This window comes from Bombina bombina, chromosome 3 (assembly GCF_027579735.1).
Source record: "Bombina bombina isolate aBomBom1 chromosome 3, aBomBom1.pri, whole genome shotgun sequence".
NCBI classification, from domain to species: Eukaryota; Metazoa; Chordata; class Amphibia; order Anura; family Bombinatoridae; genus Bombina; species Bombina bombina.
In genome coordinates, this window is record NC_069501.1 from 188260482 (window position 1) to 188277686 (window position 17205).

Sequence of the window (17205 nt, forward strand, 5' to 3'; positions counted from 1 at the left end):
TACGATTAGGGGTTAATTACTTTATTTTGCGTTGGCGTTTTAGGTGTTTGTTAATATTTTTGCGAGCACTTTGGTTTTATTTTTGTTAATACTTTGTGCGGACGGTTACATGTTTTTCGTCAATATTTCGTGCGGTTGCGTGTTTTTTCTTTTCTTAATGCTTTGTTTTCCTACGCTGCATCCAGGTAGATTCCGATAAATGGCAGGATGTACTCTTTCACCATCCTGCCATTTTTTGAACCCACCTTGGTGCAGCTTCTCAGCCAACATTCCTTTGAGGTTGCGTGCGCAACTGACAACGGAGATGGACGTGGGAAAAACGCGATTATAGTTATAGATGACTTCACAGAGCACATTATAACCAACATTAAAGTTACTTTCTTATAGATCAGAGATTTGCATGAAAAATGTTTTAAAAACATTTAAAACTGTAATTTTGTGAGAATATGTATGGTTTTGCAGGTTCCGAACACATCCCTTAAGGCCTTAACCCCTTCATACCCAGAGCAAGTGTTTAACATCATAATGAAATTCTGATGTAAATACTTGCTTGAAAAATTAAATCACTTGATTTCAAGGCCAGGATCAGTTCAAGGAGGACTGCCTATGACGCTAGGGACACCACCCTAGTACAATTACCCTTAAAGGGGCAATATACACCAATTTTCTTTTAACTGCATGTAATAGACACTACAATAAAGAATATTATGCACAGATTTTGATCTAAAAATCCAGTATAAAACCTTTTTGTAAAACGTACTTAGAAGCTTTCAATTTAGCACTGTTGATGGGGTAAGGCTGGGACACTCGCTGAAAGGGGCTGAGAGCAGACCTCCCTCCCCTGCATTTGAAAAGGTCCATTATACAAACAGAAGCAATCTGTAGTCTGTATTCATCAGTATACATCTAAAACAATGTTATTTACAAAATAAAAAAAACCTATACATTGTTACAAAAACACACCCAGATGCGCTATATAAATGGATCTACAAAACATTTACAGCAGCACCACATCAAACCCATCACAGAACTCTCATAAGTAAATCTTGCTAAAGAACACAATGAAAACACACACTGCAAACCCACATACAACACTTTACACACTGCAATAGTTCATGCGCACAAGCCCCCCCCCCAACTCGTTCACAAACGCACAAGAGCCCAACTCGTTCGCAAAGCGTTCACAGGCACAACTCAAAGCACACCATGCATACAGGAGCACAACTTGTTTGCAAACGCACATCATGCGCACAATTCGTTAACAAAGCACACCATGTGCACACGCAGCACAGCTTGCAACAAAACATTCCACACAGCATCCTACAGCAAACCAATCAAGCAGACAGCGCATCCTCCATCAGAACATAAATATACACGCTGTGGGACATATATATTCCATAACCTACCTGCACCTCCCTCTAGTGTACAACACACCGTGCATGCATCAAACGCACAAATAATTTACCTATATAGCAAACACAAACGACTCCCCAAGCGCCACACACACCACCTCCACCACACACATCTTCTTCCCGCCCCCATTACGCAGACTCCGCCTCCCTCCGGCGTGCGGTCTGGGTTTTGGGTTGTAATGTAAATCCCCTCCCTGTGCTCTCACTGTGCCTTGCTAACGGATACTAACTTTTGCACATATAAGGGCAGCGGACCACAAGTAAGTACCGTATTAACTAAACTTTGTATGCACATACGGCTATTTTTATAGTAAATATTTCTTATTTCGGTAGCTTTAAAACCGCTTATTGCCAAATAGGGCTTCAATGATCTGCGTAACAACGCGCTTCAGGGCTCTTTTTGGCATTCAAGGGGTTAATACTCTGAGCTTGAAGAGAACACATAGCGAATCTGTTTCGGAGGTTAACCCGTGACTTTTACTTGCTTATTTGTGTTTGTTTTTAAGCGGTGCAGTCAGTCCTGTTTGTTGTTTTAAAGTCTCCAGTCTTTCACCATCTTAGCTGCATAAAAAAAAAGAGTTGGCAGCTGAACTGTGTTAAGCAGCCAGACATGGCGTTTTGTTATCAGTAATAAGGCTCGTATTCTCCCCTGATGTTGTACAACTTCTCTGTGGTTCTTGTTTTTGGGTACCCTTGCATGCTTGTGAAGTTTATATAACCTACCTCCTAAGTTTTACATGCTTGTTATATCCCAAGGAGCAATAAAGTTATTTTAGTAAAAGAACAATATCAGTTCAGAAAATGTGTATGTGGTGTCTGTCTCTAAAAAAAAAAAATTGGAGAGTTTATGTCCAGACATATACTGTACCATGTGAAGTTTGTGATGTTTTTGTTTACCCTACTCTGTGACACAAAAGGATGTCTGTCCCCTCACCTGTGCCATGTCTGTGACTTGAAAGTGTTTGTCTTTGATGTATCCTATAAAACAGTCTATATAACTGAAAATAAAGTAAGAGATATGCCGCCTGTTTGCTTTCCATTCTCTGTTATAGGATATTGAAGATGTGCATGAGAGAGATCTTTTAAAGGATTATGAAATTGTTCAAAAGTGAATGTTTCAAAACAGTCACATATTATAGTAATATAAGTAAAACCTTTACTGTTTTGCCAAAACAAAACTTGTAAATAATATATAAATGAATATGATGTTTGCGCATAACAAAGGGCTCTATTTATCATCATAATTCTCCTACGTTTGCGCCTATAATTACTCTGTCGGATTTATTCTCCGATTTATCAACACAATTTATGACCAGAAATACGACCTCAAAATGCGACCACTTTATTCGCTCTTGTCAAGGCGCACAGGTGCGCCAAATTCAGCCTAAAAATGATGTATTTCGGTCGTATTTTTAGAAATACTCCTAACTAATCGCTGAAAATCATATTTATCATTATTTTGCGCCAAAGGAGAACCTAAAATTCTCCTATAAATCCAACAGTAAAAATACTCCATAACCATATAGGAGAACTTTGAATTTACTCCGTTATTTTCTTCAGAGAAGATGGAGTTCTTTTTTATTTTGGCCGCTATTTCGATTGCACAGTCCCATGAAAATCGGGAAAATGATGGAAATATGGTAGGGAGACGCCAAAGAGTTCCAAGATTGTTTTTGCCCTGTTGTGGACTAGAGGCATTATCTGATAGAGAAATTAAGCGCAAATTTAGGATAAACCGAGAAAGCATACTGAATATGTATTCTTTGATCAAAAATGACATTGATCCCAGAACGAAAAGAACAAGGGCAATACCTGGACTTTTGAAATTACTTGCAGTTTTGCATTTTTTGGCAACCGGATCTTTTCAGGCTGTCCCTTTAAATATAAACAGTTTTGCAATAGTCATGTGGAGCATAGATAGTTCCAATGGGGCTTGCATCATGCCAGCTATTTACAAAAACAGTTAATTCTTAAGATAAACAGATATAGATGTTATTAGATGCATATATATGTTACAAATCATACTTGGAAAAACAAAATGAATATAAATCAATTAAAAATTTGGGCTGTAATGCAAAGGAGATTAGATTACAATAAAATTAACAATTTATAAAACTAATTTCCGATTTTATTTAAAATAAATTTGGTATTAACAAAAAATGGATTAGAAAGTAGAAATGTTAATAAAAAAACAGATTTGTTATTAGCATTATTGAATCGAAATAGTCGACATTCAACGCTGTTTTAATGATAAATAAGGCGCATTTAAAAAAATTACGTCGACATTTATCATTAATCTGCCGCATCTCGACAATGGAAATCAGCGTTAAAATACTACCGGTTTAATGATAAATATTGGCACACATGTGCGCCTTTCCAAGGGCGAGATGCGGAGAACTGATAGGAGTATTGAAAGTCGTATTTCTTAAAAGAATGATAAATAGAGCCCAAAGTGAAGTCATCTCGACCTGAACGTATTCCTGGTATAGCACATGCGCATAGTGTAGTTTAGCGCAGCACTGTACCATTTCTGCCAATCCTGGCTGTCACATAATGTATATTTGGTAGGGTTTGACAAACACATGAGCCAGGGTGCCACTGGCTCCTAACTTTTTGGACTATGCACCATATATCTATGTACAAATACCACTGTCCAGCGCGTAAAAGTATGCTTGGCTAATAAATATTCTTACTGGCTCCTACGTTTTAAACAGACCTGTGAACCCCTGGCACAGAAAACATTTTAAATCACGTGGGAAGCAGACACACTACTTAAACAAAACATCCTGTTTTATCCTGCTTTGTGTCTCCTTGTGATTGTCAGAGTTTTCATCCCCATCTGACTTAAAGGAACATTAAACCCTAAACATTTCTTTAATGATTCAGATAGAGAATACTATTTTAAACAACTTTCTAATTTACTTCTATTATCTAATTTGCTTCATTCTCTTGATATTCCTTCCTGAATAACATATCTAGATAGGCTCAGTAGCTGCTGATTGGTGGCTGCACATAGATGCCTCGTGATTGGCTCACCCATGTGCATTGCTATTTCTTTAAAGGACCAGTCAACACATTAAATTTGCATAATCAACAAATGCAAGATAACAATACAATGCAATAGCACTTAGTCTGAACTTCAAATGAGTAGTAGATTTCTTTATAACAAATTTCAAAATTATGTATATTTCCACTCCCCTTGTACCATGTGATAGCAATCAGCCAATCACAAATGCATATACGTATAGTCTGTGAATTCTTGCACATGCTCAGTAGGATCTGGTGATTTATAAATTGTAAATATAAAAGACTGCACATTTTTTTTAATGGACGTAAATTGGAAAGTTAATTTAACCTGAGTGTCCCTTTAACAAAGGATTTTTGGGTTTAATATCAATTTAAAGTGAAGGTCAATTTTCATCAATGAGTGCCCGGTTTTTAAAAATACTTTTAAAAACAGGGGCACTTTCATTGATGAAAATTAACATTGCACTGGATTTTAAGAAATACGTACCTTTTACTCCTGCAAAACCGGATCACCGATCTCAGCCTCAGTTCCTCTGTAGTGACGTCAGAAATGACGAAAACCGGCTTCCTCCAATAATGGCTTGCACCCCAGAGCGTCCAGCTCGTGATGCCTGGCTGTGATTGGAGGAAGCCAGTTTCGTCATTGCTGTGGTCTACAGCAGGAAGAAGAAGGAGGGGGATCGTCGATCCGGCTTTGCAGAAGTAAAAGGTAAGTATTTCTTCAAATACAGTGCTATGTTAATTTTCATCAATGAAAGTGCCCCTGTTTTTAAAAGTATTTTTAAAAACCGAGCACTCATTGGTGAAAATTGACCTTCACTTTAAAGTATTTTATGGCTGTGGGTGAGAAGTCATTGTAGACTATTGGTGACGTACATAACTACATCACAGGCCACAATTGCGCATTGCCATAGTGCCCTACCTAGGTAGACCACTGTGATAGGACTTGTGTAATGAGTCCTACGGTGGGGTTGGAAAGGGAACAATATTATAGAAATTGCAGAAAAACAAAGGAAAAATCTTAATTGCAAGTATTTAGTCATATGTATTGTTTGTATTGATCTTTCAATTGCTTAAACATTTTTTGTTTCATATCCCTTTAATATCATATGAAATAATCTTTGCTTAATATGCTCCTTGTGTTTTGACAGTATTGACTTTTGTGTTAATAATGTGTACCCAATTTATAGCAGAATAAACAAAAGAAAAATATTCCCACTACCCGTACTAAGTAGATCTCTCCCAATACATAGGAGCCTGTTGTTAATGCGACATGAAATCCCCCAAAAATCTTGAGTGATTCAAATAGAGCATAACATTTTAAACAACTTTCTAATTTACTTCTATTATAATTTTTTCTTTGTACTCTTGATATCTTTTGTTGAAAAGCAGTCATGTAGACTGGAGTTTTAGATGGCAGCACTATTTCCTGCCATGTAATTCTCCAGATGCCTACCCAGGTATCTGACTTCAACACACAATATCATGGAACAAAGCAAATTTGATAATAGAAGTAAATTGAAAACTTTCTTTAAAATGGTACGCTCTGTCTGAATCACAAAAACGTACTTTGTTCGATTTGGTATCCTTTGTTGAAAAGCATGCATAGAAAGTCTAAGGAGCAGCAATGCACTACTGGGAGCTAGCTGTTGATCGGTGGTTACACAAATATGGCTCTTTTCATTGGCTCACCAGATGTGTTCACCTAGCTTCCACACATTGCATGTAAAAAAAAAATACACATAAATAATTTAAAAATGAAGAATAATTAAGCCTGGGGCTGAGAGATTTAGGTTCGTAATAGTTCTGCCTACTTTGGCTTACCTGGAAAGCTTATCTACTCATTTTAAATGTAAATTTAACCTTTAAGAACGAAAATGTGTAAATATATTTAGTACATATTTTGCATATCGCATCTGTGTTTTGGTAAAACTTGCCAGTATTGCTCAAATTTTCTCGCGCATTCAGTCCTAATGCCTTGACCCCCTTTTAGCCAGGTGGTTTGTAAGATAATCATACTTTAACCAAAATATGTAACTAAAATCTTGATTTTATTTGAAAAAGCCATGATAGTTGAAAAAAAATCATTAAAGCATGTCATTTTAAAACTATCAAACCTACGGTACTGTGTGTTTAAAGGGACACTGTAGTCACAAAAAAAACTAAGCATGGATCAAAAGAATGTACTATAATAAACACATTTATAATGCCCTTCATGTTTCTAAAAAGTACAGTTTAGAAGAAAATTAACACCACATGTTTAATCCTTTCCAAACCCACTCACTCTGTATCTGATAGCGTTGTCAAATCCGGACTGACAACCGTGGTTGGAAAATGGTGACTTTTTTCCAAGCTGCGCATGCGCAAGTTAGCGGGACGTCACTGAATACGTCACTGCATTTATTTTGGTTGTGGATGCAGTAGACCCGCTAGTACTTAGTGTTTAAGTTACGATTCATCCGGACCAATCACACATGCGCAAAACAATTACGCATGCACAAGTGAAAGGATTTAAGTGCTCGTGTGCAATATTACGACAAAACATTATAATTATATGCAAAAACCAAGTATTGGATTGGCTAATGGTTTGGGACATGTACTGCCCATATCGGAGGGCTGGAGTATCGGATTGGCTAATGGTTTGGGACATGTACTGCCTATATCGGAGGGCTGGAGTATCGGATTGGCTAATAGTTTGGGACATGTACTGCCCATATCGGAGGGCTGGAGTATCGGATTGGCTAATGGTTTGGGACATGTACTGCCCATATCGGAGGGCTGGAGTATCGGATTGGCTAATGGATTGGGACATGTACTGCCTATATCAGAGGGTTGGATTACGTGACGTCACCAGCAAATGTAAAAAATATATTTTATGGCGTTATGCAGCTTCGTTTATGGATAAAAGTAGGTCACTTTTATATTGTTTATATTTGTGTTTCGAAATGTGTGGTCCATTTTAAATGAAAATTGAAAAAGTTAGTAAACCTTTAACCACCACACACAGTAGTTTGACTAGCGCTGCTGCTCACTAAATCTCTAGTGAGAACTCTTGTCTGTTACACTATGATGCTCAAAAGAATGTGGAGACTTGTAATTGTTTTGTGTGAATGTTTGTCATAAGATATCGTATACATTGGGAAAAAAATGTATCTCACTGTAGGTTTGAGTGCTTAGTGAATCTAGGCCAATGTTACTTGTAGCTTTTGTTTACAAACAGATGATGGTAATGGGTGAGGTTCTTGGAAGGGATAAAGACGCAGGAAAGGAAAATGAAGAACTAAAATCTTAAAAGGGAATGTTAAAGCAATAATAAAGTATTCTAATTTCTTGAAGCATTTTATTATTATACCAATGTCCCTTGGTAACTGCTTGTAAACACTTGTGCACTGGGCATGTTACAGAATAAGTCTTGAGCAGAACAGAGCTGGTGGTTAATAGCTGTATGCTCACTCTTTGTGTCTTGTTTATTCAAGTAACCCTCACCAAGTTGGACAGAGGTGTATAAAAAGCGTTCATTTTTTAAAAAAATTATTCATATATATATTGGTGTATGTTTTAGAGCTACCCCAGCCAAAAAGTTATTTTCATTGGAGCCAATGTCCATTGTCTAGGCATTACATCACCCTACTCTCTGCCATATAAAACCTTCAGGTATAGTTACATACATATAATAATGAAGAGCTAAATGAATATAAATAAATACAGTTGCATTCTTATGTGGGGCCAGCCTAAAAAAAAAAGCATTTAAATTGTTATAAAGATGTATCTTGTATGCTGATCACTATGCGTATACACAAAAATAAGTTTTTTTTATGGCTCTATTAACTCTTACTGTTTTTGTTGGACCTACAGTATTGCATTATATGATCTATTGTTTATATGGTCAGTAAGATAGCAAACAACTGCCTAGCTTTTAGATATTCCCTTGGTTGACACAGATGGCTGTCGCAGGCCTTTTTGGAAGCAGTGCTTTTCAAAGAAATCTATAATTTGTGCATTATCCTTCTTGCTTCAGTCATGGGACTTGAGGTTGATTACGTTTTTCAAGGCAAAGCTACAGCTACAACATATGTTAGGGTAGGAACTGTTCTGCACCCTCAGGAATTTACTGTGAAGATAAGAAGTGCAATTCACCTAGAGCTGTGCAATTGTATACACTTAAAGGGACAGTGAAAAGCTTGCAATTGCAACACAGTGGTGTCTTGTAATCGGATAACATTTCAGCCAAGTCTAAACATAAACCAAATTAAGGGGACATGAAACCTCAATTTTTTCTTTTATGATTCAGATGGAGCATGCAATTTTAAACAACTTTCTAATTTACTTATATTATTACATTTTCTTAGTTCTCTTGGTATCTTTTGTTAAAAAGCAGGGACATAAGCTCAAGAGTGTGCATGTGTCTGGGGTACTATATTGCAGCAGTTTTGCAAGAATGTTATCCATTTGCAGGAACACTAGATGGCAGCACTATTTATGGCCATGTTGTGACTTACCTAGGTATCTCTTCAACAAAGTATTCAATGGGAACAAAGCAAATTTTTTTTAAAGAGGTAAATTGGAAACTTTTTAAAAATTTGAATTCGCTGTCTAAATCACAAAAGAATTTTTTTTGGGGTTTCATACCCCATTAACGTGTTGTTTTAAATAACCAAACCCTATTCATCACTTGCCTTATTTGGAGGAGCCAATCTAGGGTCAAGTCTACAGCTGGCAAGGTTTGCTACAGGGACAATCTTAGTATAAATTACATAGTTTTACAGTTCTTATCAGTTAAAGCCAACAACGGAAATGTATGTAGCAGGGTTAGCCTTAAGAAGCCAGCAGAATGCTTTTTAATTTCTGAGAATTAGATGAGTCACAGTTTTCATGGTTAAATTATATTGAAATGGGAGGCAATATATAATAACAGTATATTGCAGTAATTTTACTATGCATAACTAAACATTTTATATTAAAAGGTGTTTACTGTTCCTTTTAATACAAGCCTTTGAGTGCTTGGTAACGTTTAATACCGGCTTTTTTAACTTGAAAATACTAACCATTAGCTAAAAACATTCTTCCACAACAACGACTAAATGTCTTTATATTATGCTCTAGCCAGCCTTTATTTCTGATTTCCTGTCCTGTTGGGGTGTGTGTGTATGTATATGTATGTATGTATATGTGTGTATATATATATATATATATATATATTTTTTTTTTATCTAGGCCCATTTTGGTATATCTCATGCCACCGTTTCACTGCCAAATGTGATCATATAAGAAAGAAGAAGGAAAAAAAAAGTTAGAGACAGTCTACACCAAAATGTTTATTATAGATAATCCCTTTATTACCTATTCCCCAGTTTTGCATAACCAACACGGTTATATCAATACACATTTTTACCTCTGTAATTACCTTGTATCTAAGCCTCTGCAGACTGCCTCTTGCCTCATTTATTTTAACAGACATTCATTTTAGCCAAACAGTGCTGACTAAGGGAGTGAGCACAATTTTATATATATGGCACACATGAACTAGCAGTGGCTAACTGTCAAAATATACTGATATTAGATGTGGCTTTCAAGGGCTTAGTAATTAGCATATGAACCTACCTAGGTTTAACTTTCTTAAAAGAATACCAAGAGAAGAAAGCAAGTTTGATGATAAAAGTAAATTGGAAAGTTGTTTAAAAGTACATGCCCTATTTGAATCATGAAAGTTTAATATTTACTTGACTGTAACTTTTAAGTTTTTCACAAACTTTGGGTTTCTCACTGAATTTTTTTTACATACTGCTTGTGCAGTCATGACACAAATTATTGTGGAGGATTTTAAGAATGCCTGAGATAAGCATAAGGCTATCCTATGAACTAGATATGTTTTATACTTTTAGGAAATATCGGGCAGACTTGCTGGGACTGTGGTTCTTATCTGCCATCAATCAAAATCTATGGGGTCGATCCGATATAAATCGTCGCCCGCAAAAGCCGGCGACGCCAATATTTACGCTGATTTGGTATCCTATATACGGCGTAACCTAGAAGTTACGCGCGTATATTTCTGCCGTCGCCCGTAGTTTTTTGGGCCATAGGCAGGTATACCAAACCAGCGCAGTTTGGTATCCAATATGCAGCGTAAGGACTTACGTGGCGAAAATGGAGAAAACTTACTCCATTTTCACCTCGCCACAAGAAGCCTTACGCTGACTATTGGAGCCCCGTAACTCCCTAAACTAACTAGAAAATAAACCTAACACCTAACGCATGCGCAATGTCTATCTACCTGTCAACCGCGATCCCCCCCCCCCCCGAAATCCCTAATAAAGTTATTATCCCCTAAACCGCCGCTCCCGGACCCCGCCGCCATCTACATAAACTAACCCCCTACTGTGAGCCCCTAAAACCGCCGCCATCTACCTTATCTATCCCCTAATCTGACCCCTTACACCGCCGCCACCTATATAAAAATTATTAACCCCTAATCTAATCCCCCTATACCGCCGCCAGCTATATTAATATTATTAACCCCTAATGTAAGCCCCTTACACCGCCGCCATCTCTATTAAAATGATTAACCCCTAATTTAATCTACCTACCCCGCCGCCAGCTATATTATCTATATTAACCCTAAGTATATTATAGTTAATATTCAAGTTCAATCCGATTGGCTGATCCGAACAGCCAATCAGATTGAGCTCGCATTCTATTGGCTGTTCCGATCAGCCAATAGAATGCGAGCTCAATCTGGCTGATTGGATCAGCCAATCGGATTGAACTTGAATCTGATTGGCTGATTCAATCAGCCAATCAGATTTTTCTAACTTAATTCCGATTGGCTGATAGAATCCTATCAGCCAATCGGAATTCGGCGGACGCCATCTTGGATGACGTCATTTAAAGGTACCTCATTCGTAGTACAGCAGTCGGCCGGGATGGATGCTCCGCGGCGGCGGAGCGAAGAAAGAAGATTGAAGATGCCGCCGGAAGAATGAAGACTTTGCTGCCGCTTGGAGGAAGACATCGCCGGAGGAAGAATTCTTCTTTGCCGCTAGGAGGAAGACATCGCCCGGATCGGATCAGGAGTTCGGCCCGGTGTGGTGAAGACAAGGTAGGGAGATCTTCAGGGGGGTAGTGTTAGGCTTTTTTAAGGGGGGTTTGGGTGGTTTTAGAATAGGGGTATGTGGGTGGTGGGTTGTAATGGGGGGGGGTTGTATTTGTTGTATGCAAAAGAGCTGAATTCTTTGGGGCATGCCACACAAAAGGCCCTTTTAAGGGCTGGTAAGGTAAAGAACTTTGAAATTTGTTTAATTTAGAATAGGGCAGGGAATTTTTTTTATTTTGGGGGTTTATTATTTTATTAGGGGCTTAGAATAGGTGTAATTAGCTTAAAAATCTTGTAATCTTTTTTTTTTATTTTTTGTAATTTAGTGTTTGTTTTTTTTTGTAATTTAGTTTAGTTAATTTAATTGTATTTTTAGATAGATGTTTGTAGTTTATTAAATTTATTGATAGTGTAGGTGTATTTATAACTTAGGTTAGGATTTATTTTACAGGTAATTGGGTAATTATTTTAACTAGGTAGATATTAAATAGTTAATAACTATTTAATATCTATTATACCTAGTTAAAATAATTAACAATTTACCTGTAAAATAAATATTAACCCTAACATAGCTACAATGTAATTATTAATTATATTGTAGCTATCTTAGGGTTTATTTTATAGGTAAATATTTAGATTTAAATAGGAATATTTTAGTTTATAAGTGAAGTAGATTAATTTAATATAAATTTAGTTAGGGGTGTTAGGGTTAGATAGAGTTAATATAGTTAATATAAATACTATAGTAACTATATTAACCCTAATATAATTAGGGTTAATATAGTTAATATATATAATGTAATAACTATATTAACTATAATATACTTAGGGTTACTATAGATAATATAGCTGGCGGCGGGGTAGGTAGATTAAATTAGGGGTTAATCATTTAAATAGAGATGGCGGCGGTGTAAGGGGCTTACATTAGGGGTTAATACTATTAATATAGGTGGCGGCGGTATAGGGGGATTAGATTAGGGGTTAATAATTTTAATATAGATGGCGGCGGTGTTAGGGGCTCACTTTAGGGGGTTATAGATATAATATAGCTGGCGGCGGGGTACGGGAGCGGCGGTTTAGGGGTTAATAGCTTTTTTATTGTTAGGCTAGTGAGGGGGGATAGCGGATAGAGGGTTAGACGTGTCGGGCTATGTTAGGGAGGCGTGTTAGACAGTGCGGGTGTTTTAGACTTTAGTCAGGTTTTATAGGCGCCGGCAGTTTCTAACGTGGCGCAAGTCACTGGCGACGCCAGAAATTTGTACTTGCGCAGATTTCTGGACATCGCTGGTTTGTCAGACTTACGGCACGTTAGCATCTGACGGCGACTTATATGGGATAGCTCGAGTTGCGAGCTGAAACTGCGGGCGACGCCGGTTCCCTCGCTTGCGCCGCAAACTGCGATCTATATCGGATCGCGCCCTATGTTTCTATGTTTAAAGTTTTTCTGGGATCCCCTTTGTTCATAAATAGCATACATGCATGGCTTTGCCATTTGTTTTTGGTAATTAGAAGGCTGTGCACCAAACTTCTGAAATTCCCGGCAGTGAAGGGGTTAATTTAGTTAGCTGGTAAGGGAAATAGTATAGTAATATTGGTATTATCCCCTACTGACACCTTCCACATCCCTTATCTCTCCTAAACAGCTCTCTTCCCACCCCACACTCAACGTAACCATCTTAGGTACTGGCTGCCAGTATGTAGTTTAGTGCTGAAGCTGCAACGTAAATCTACATTATACAGTATGATGGGCTATGTACCGCATGGCGTAGTTCTGTTGTTTAGGCATAAGGGGTTAAGGGAATAGGAGAGGGCAGGCAACCCCACTTTATTTTCTTAACTGCACAAGTGCAAGCAGAGGCAGAGTTCATGCTATATCTGCATATTAGTTTGTGATTGGTTCTTTGTTCTGGGTGACGGGAATCTGTGAAAATAAAATAAATGTTAAATGATAAGCTCATTTGGCAGAATAAAGCTACATTATTAATTGCAAAATTATTCTCAGTTCTGAAGGTACATTGCTATGCAGCTTACAATTTGTGTTTAATGACCCTTCTCTTTTTTTATTAGTTTCATTCTAGCAATTAAAATGTAAACTGTCTGATAAAATAAGTCATTGGTAAAATGTTAAAGGGACTATATTTCTACAAGTAGTTGATTAGAGTTCATTGTTTTCCAAGCACTAGGAACAACCTCCCACTGGGAGATTGTTTCTGCTTGTTTACACAAGTTTTCTACAGAGAATATTGCAGATGTAGAGAATACAATAGGTATTGAAACACCTTAAAGGGACCCTGTTATTCTCCTTTTTAATGATACATTTTACCAGTTGGCGTGCATTAACCCCTTTTAAAGGACTATTAACCCCTTGAGTGCTAATGACGGCTCTGAGCCGTCACAAATTGTCAGTCAGGTGCTAATGACGGCTCAGAGCCGTCACTAGCACTCTCCCACTTTGAGGGAGATCTGGAGGCTCCCACTGGCTCCTACCCCGGCGATCCGGCCAGCATAATGACATGCATCGCAGGGGCTTCACGTTACGCGCGGTGACGTCACGCGCAATGACGTGATGATGTCACTGCACAACTTAGGAGCATGGGGCATGCTGCTTAGAAGCCTGTATCTCAGGCATCTAAGCAGCTACAGACCCCCAAGACCCAATGTTGGAAAGGTAATCACCTAACCTTTCCAACAGTGTAAGTCTTGGGGATCTGAAATAATAATAAAAAAAAGTTTAAAAAAAAAAAAAAATATTTTTAAAAGTATAAAATAAAAAACCTTTAAAAAAACCTTAGCACCCAGGTGGGAAAGTGCTTAGCACTCAAAGCGTTAAAAGGACAAGAAACCCCAAAATTTTCTTTCATGATTTGGATAGAACATAACATTTTAAACAACTTTACAATTTACTTCTATTATCAAATGTGCTTCATTCTCTTGTTATTCTTTGCTGAAGGAACAGCATTGTACTACTGGCAGCTATCTGAACACATCTAGTTAGCCAATCACAAGAGACAAATGTCTGCTGGCACTAATCAGCAGCTAGCTCCCACGGGTGTAGGATATGTGCGTATTCATTTTCAACAAGGGATATCAAGAGAGCAAATCACATTTGAAAAGAAGTGTCTTAAAGTGAATGTAAATTTTTATGCTTAAGTGCCCGTTTTTTAAAAATTTGATTAAAAACAGGGGCACTTTAATTCATCAAAATTTACATTTCACTCCTGTTGTGAAAAAAACGTACCTTTTTAATCTTGACAGCAGCTCCAGCTACCTCCGGTCGTCGCAAGCCATTTCTGATGTCAGAAATGATGGATAGGTCATCCTCCAATCACGGCTTCCCCCCGGGGGAATCAGTGTCTTATTCAACCCCGTGTTTGGAGGAAGCTGGATTCCTCATTTTAGACCCAGGAAGAGGCTTTGCGCCGGGTGGAGGAAGCTGGAGCTGCTGTCAAGATTAAAAGGTAAGTTTTTTTTTTTTTTTTTTCAACAACACGAGTGAAATGTAAATTTTGATGAATTAAAGTGCCCCTGATTTTAATCGAATTTTTAAAAACCGGGCACTTTAGCATCTACATTCACTTTAAAATTACATGCTCTATCTGAATAATGCCAGTTTTAATTTTGACAACGCATAAAATGTTTTATTATTGCATGTGAAACATTATTGCAATGTACATTCATTATTTATTTTGCAGCATTTTGGTTTATAATACAGGTGGCCCTCGGTTTACGACGGTTCAATTTGCGCCGTTTCAGAATAACGCCCTTTTTTTTTGCTATTGAAAAGCATTGACTGCTATTGAAAGCATTAGCACATGCTTACATTAAAATAACCAGTAGGTGGAGCTGTCCGGTTGTGTTGCAAGCAAACGCATGCAAAGAAAAGCAAGCCAGACATGATCAATGGATCAGCTTTCAAAGGAACAAGATCTAGCAGCCACTTCCCTTAGCTGCAGACTCAATGCAGAGAACTGTTTGCAGAAAAAGGCAAGTAAAAAAAACGTTTTTGTTCATTAAACTTAGTTTGATGATGATACAGTCTGTTGTGTGATTAATCGGTGTATAACCAGACCTGAGCAATGGATCCGTTTTTAAAGGAACAAGATCTAGCAGCCACTTCCCTTAGCTGCAGAAAAATGCAAGTAAAAAAAACGTTTTTCTTCATTAAACTTAGTTTGATGATGATACAGTCTGTTGTGTGATTATTTTGTTTTTGTTCATTAAACTTAGATTGATGATGATGATACAGTCTGTGTTTGATAATATTATTAGGTGCAGTTTAGCAAATGTTTTTGTTTATTAAACTTAGTTTGATGATGATACAATCTACAGTATATTTTTAGGTTTATAATGCTATTTACCATTTAAAATCTTCATTTCAAAGCTTTAAAAATAATGTATTGGGTGTTACTTATGTCAATTTTGAGAGGGGCCTGGAACCTAACTCCCTCACTTCCCATTGACTTACATTATAAACTGGGTTTCAATTTACAACGGTTTCGATTTACAACCATTCCTTCTGGAACCTAACCCCGGCGTAAACTGAGGGCTACCTGTACATCTAAAAAATGTGTTTGTTTCAGTTTCTCCCAGGGAGGCTTGGGTTAATACTTTAAGGCAATTTATGGGAGCTTTTGTTTACTTTCCTTCCCTCCCTAAGCTTCTATTATATCACATGCTTTTAAAAGGTGGATTATCAGTTTTGCATCAACAATCATGATAGGCAAATCATTCTTTGCAATAGTAACCAAGTTGAATTTTAAGGGAATACAAGAGTGCAGGCTAACCCAGTCTCCACATGTGCAAACAGAATTTGTGCTATATCTGAATACTAGTTTGTGTGCTAGCAAGATTTCTTTTGTTCTGGGGGGGGGGGGGGGGGCAGGGAAATCGGTGAAAAAACAAAACAATATACTCATTTGACAAAATAAAGCTGCAGTTTACATTCCAAATTTATTCTTATCTATAAAGTTTTATAATCATGTAGTTTGCAAATTGTGTTTAGTGTCCCTTTTAATGACGAGAGTCGTACTCTGTACGGTGCTGGTCGTTTAGCCCTTAAAGGGACATTAAACACAAAAAAATCATGATTCAGATAGAGGACACAATTTTAAACAACATTCCAATTTACTTTTATTATTTAATTTGTTTCATTGCTTAGATATGCTTTTGTTGAAGAAATAGCAATTTACATGGGTGAGCCAATCACGAGGCATCTATGACCAGCACCCAATCAACAGCTACTGAGCATATCTAGATATGCTTTTAAGCAAAGGATATCAAGAGAATGAAACAAATTAGGCCACAGAAGTAAATTAGAAAGTTGTTTAAAATTACATCCTCTATGTAAATCATGAAAGAAAAGACCAGTACAGCGCTGCTATCCTGGGCCGCTTTCTGTAGGGATCTTGCCAACAGTGGCGAGATTGCGCTATTTCTGCATGTTCCACGGGTGGGGCAGTGCAGAATGACCAATGCATTGGGTAGCGATAATCATTGGTGGTGTGGGAGGGTCTGGGCAGCCCATCGCTTGAGAGGGGCGGGAATGGGCTGGAAGCAGTTGAAAACAGCTGGAGGGGTGGCGGGAAAGGGTGGGGACACTAAACTACATTGCATAAGAAAAACCTAAGGTTGTAAGAAGAGGGGAGAGAAGGCCATTGTAAAAGATCACTTGGAGGG

General features: G+C 37.6%; 1 protein-coding gene across 1 annotated transcript in view; it reads left to right on the plus strand.

The window, feature by feature from the left end:
• Positions 1-1546: 1546 nt before the first annotated feature.
• Positions 1547-17205, plus strand: part of ST3GAL6 (ST3 beta-galactoside alpha-2,3-sialyltransferase 6) — a gene marked incomplete in the record, with an annotated part of 540680 nt that continues 525021 nt past the window's right edge. The window contains 1 exon segment of the mRNA XM_053706049.1: positions 1547-1672.